At 35.6% G+C, this 4,013-nt stretch overlaps 1 long non-coding RNA gene across 2 annotated transcripts in view; it reads left to right on the top strand.

Annotated features, from left to right (window-relative positions):
* Positions 1-3,949, top strand: part of LOC123521220 — a 12,220-nt gene extending 8,271 nt beyond the window's left edge. For both annotated transcript variants that reach the window (XR_006679695.1, XR_006679696.1), the window contains 3 exons: positions 1,729-1,749; positions 2,330-2,356; positions 3,879-3,949. This is a non-coding gene — a long non-coding RNA (uncharacterized LOC123521220). The remainder of the gene's footprint in view (positions 1-1,728; positions 1,750-2,329; positions 2,357-3,878) is intronic.
* Positions 3,950-4,013: the final 64 nt, after the last annotated feature.

The raw sequence follows: 4,013 nt of genomic DNA, 5'->3' as shown, positions 1-4,013 counted from the left end.
ATATAGGTGAAATATTTAAAATGAAACAGTACTCTATTCCCCTCAAACTCAAAGCCATTAAACCACTTCCAGTTCATAGTAACCCTATATAGAGTTTACAAGGCTGTAAATCAATACAGGAACAGATAACCTCATCTGTCTCCTGAGGAGCGTATGGTGGGTTTGAACTGCCAACCTTTTGGTTAGCAGTACAATGTGTACCCATCAGTGCTACCAGGACTCCTTGATTTCTGTTCGTGGTATTTAAAAATAATTATATTTGAATTCAAACATATACACATGTACCAATCATCCATAGAGTAGGGAGTTTCAAAAAATTTGTGGGAGAATTCCATTCTTTTTGATTCCATTTTTTCGATGAACTTTTGAATCTTTCTTGTATAATTGCAGACACACATATATAGATTTTAAATATATCATGACAGTAAGTAAAAAGGTATTGCTACAAGCTCATAGAAATATTTATTTAACATGAATATCAAAAGGTGAAGCGATTGTTTCTTAACATAGCTTCCATCTAGGTCTGTAAACTTCTGAAGCTTGTAGTGTTTCCATCTTCAACCCTTCCCAAAGAATTCTGCATTTTTGATTGACACTACATCCAAATGCTAGTTTTGGCACCCTTGAGGGACTCAAATTGTGTTCCCTTTTCAATGTTCTTTGAGTTTTGAAAACAAACAAACAAACAAAAAAGTCTCAAGTGGCAAGATCAGGGAAGTGGATGGGATAAGGTTTCCTGATGAAACTCATTGGAGAGCCCTTGCTACCATTGAAGAATAAATAAGTACATTGTTGCAAAGGGAAACAATTCCTTGATGCTACTTTCCTAGCCTTTTCCTCACTTATGCAGCTTTCAAATTTCCTAAAACTGCCTAATAAGCCCTTGGTGATCATTTGTGTCCTTTATCAGTATCAAGATCACTTCTTTATAGTCTCCAAAACCTTCCGAACTGACCTCTTGGTCTTGAATTCAAATGGTGCAGTAGATCCCTATGGAAGCCTCTGTTCTGATTGTTTTTCTGAAGGCGTCAACTAAGACAAGTGCCTCACTGAGAGAGCTTGTTGATGGCTGTCCACGGGTCTTAGAGACAGGTTTAAGCACGTTTTGTTTGGAATAAATCTGTGCATGTAGGCACTGGAATCCTATGTCAATGGAGAGAGTCTGTTTATATTCGTCTGTATGTAGGGAAGTGAATGGTTTATAGACATTTCAAAAGGAACACATTTCTGAGATACTTTGAATGTATTTAATTCCTAGTAATAAGTGAATTATTTTATGTATCTTGCAAACTGGAGTCTAACTTTGAGAGAGTAGGGATAATGATTTTTTTTGTGTTTGTGTGTGTGCCCCCTTCCCACACCGGTCCCTGGGTGGTGCAAATGGTTAACTGACTACTCACCCAAAGGTTGGCGCTTCAAACCCATGCAGAAATCCCTCAGAAGACAGGCTGGCAATGCACTTCCAGCCTTGAGAACCCCGTGTAGCAGTTCTACTCTGTCCATGTTGCAGATTGACAGCAAGAACCGCCTCCCTCCCCGCAGACTCTAATGTGTAGAACAAGCACTCACTTGAATGCATGAATAATTCTTAGCCCTTTGACAGTCTGAATATTTTTTTTTCCAAATCTTTGGAACTTTTATAAAATTATATTTTAATTACCCTCTATTGAGAATATAAATAATATAGGTACAAGTACATAATAACAATAGTTTTCTTTTCTCTTGAAGCTACACATGGCAGTACTGACAGTGAGTATGCATTGAAATACCCAAGCTTCTGTCTGTGTTTCATTGTCTTTTGGGAAGTGAACCATGAAAACAGTACTCTTTCTCCTCCTTGCCTTTCTTTATATATCTTAAGACTTTTGGGAGTGAAAAATTGAAATTAAAATCTATGTATTTGGTATTTAAGAATACTGGGAAAATGTGTTGGATATACTACTGGTTTTACCTATTGGCTCTTGTGGTTTCATTTTGCTTCATTTTTGAAGTGTTGGGGGGTATAACATGTTAAATGTAAAAATAGACAATGAGAGAATACCATTGAAAATCTGAGACTTTTGTTTGTAAATTTTCTAAATCATAGTAAATTATTTAGGATTTGTATCTGTCACAATAATGATGAACATCTGGTTTTTAATTCCTTTATATTCAATGTTCACAGAATTCTATATACTCTTTGTTAAAAAAAGTGAGAACTTTTCCTCTTTCTAGCTTGATACAAGTATACATATAAGCACTTAATTAATAGTATACAATAGAAAACTGTATTCTGTGAAACAATATAGTAAGTTTCCGAATTCAATGCTGTTTATTTTTCTTTAAATAGCTTTACACAAGTCCCAATGAGCCCGAGGTAAGAAAACATAGGAGAAGGTGGCCAGTATATTGTTCTTCATTATGTTTACCTGGGTCGAAGTTGCAGATTATGTGACTGTACTACTAGATGACCAGAGTAACTCATTTAGTTCTTTCAAGTGTGTTTGTGTGTGAAAACTTAGCCTGTTCTCCATTAGGACATTTTAAATAACTCCCTAGACATGTTGGGGAAAAAAAACAACAACATTGAGTAGAAATAGTCAATTTCATAACATGTTGACATCAAGAATCCCTGCTAATATAAAAATATTTTGTCATTTATTGTAGTTGATTTTGAATCCTTCCTGCTTGTGATCTTCTGGAAAAAAATATAAATGAGATAATTCTAAACCTTTGATTTATTTTTTGCCAGCAGAATATGCCATTTGTTAATTCATTGCTGTTATGGTTTGAACTGTGGCCCTGCCTCCCCACTGTCCCCTCCCCCCACCCCATTTCCCTAAAGAAATGTCTAGTTGGCTGGGCCATGATTTCACTGTTTTGGAAGTTTGATAATGATGGGATTTGGCAGTATATAATGACATAATCATTCCCCTTTGATGCAGTCTGATGTGATCAGCCATTTTGATCTATCCAGTCTCCCATTGATGGGTATATAGGGTGTTTCCATCTTTTACTATTGTGAACAGTGCTGCGGTGAACATTGGTCTGCATACATCTGTTTGTGCTATGGCTCTTCTTTAGGATATATATCAAATAAAGAGATTGCTGGATCATATGATACTTTGATTCCTAGTGGGAACAATTATTTTTATGTCTGAAAATATTATTCCTGAATAATTCAAGGCTGTAAAACAAACAACATGCAGGAAGAAGTATAGTAGGTGTACAATGAAAATGTTCCTTATGTGAAATTCTGGATTTATTTATTTTAGGTGTGTTTAGTGTGTGTGTGTGAAGTTTGGATGAAAGTTTATAAAGATAGATTTTTTTTTTAGTGTTTCATGAAACAATTTATATTTTTGTTTTGTGACATAGTTATCATTCTCTCAGTGTAACAACACTCTTCCCACTTTCTCCCTGGGTTCCCTCCTTTCCATCTCTCCTTCCTGCCTACTCCTCCTGTCTGCTGAGCTTTTTAAAAATGTTTGGAATGACTTTGTGTGTCATTAAAGACTCCACGTCCACTTCAGTTTTATTTTTCCTCCTTTTTTAGTCTCTCAGACCCATATTTCACTCTGAGGGGTAAGGAATCTGGAGGGTTTCTCGCTTTCTCTCTCCTATGGTTTTCCATGAAGCAATTATTTTATTTATTTTAAAATATTTATTTTTTCTTGTTAAACCCTCCATTTTTTGTCCTTGCCCCAGCCTTGCTATCTTCTGTTCCCACTCCCATACCTAACCTCTTCACAGTTTTGGGGTCTTGTGTGATTGATTGTGCTAAGGTTTACATTCCTCACTGCCTAGACCTGTCTTATTTGACTGAAAGTTCTCTGGGAGTAAATTGAACTCCAAGTTCTTACGTGATTTTTTTTCTTTGTTGCCTTTGATATTTCTAGAAAGTGACAGAGATATATCAGTTTAAATTCAATTACACAAAAGAAGGAGCCAGTATGGATTTTGGCAGGTAAAATTTAATTGTTTAATGAATATCTGGGTTGAGATAAACATAAACTTCTTGAAGTCAAAAGTAT

This window comes from Echinops telfairi, unplaced genomic scaffold (genome assembly GCF_000313985.2).
Source record: "Echinops telfairi isolate 266 unplaced genomic scaffold, ASM31398v2 ScPeMD7_5;HRSCAF=22, whole genome shotgun sequence".
Lineage (NCBI taxonomy): Eukaryota > Metazoa > Chordata > Mammalia > Afrosoricida > Tenrecidae > Echinops > Echinops telfairi.
Note: the sequence above shows the minus strand (reverse complement) of the source record. Positions and strands in the feature narration are given on the sequence as shown.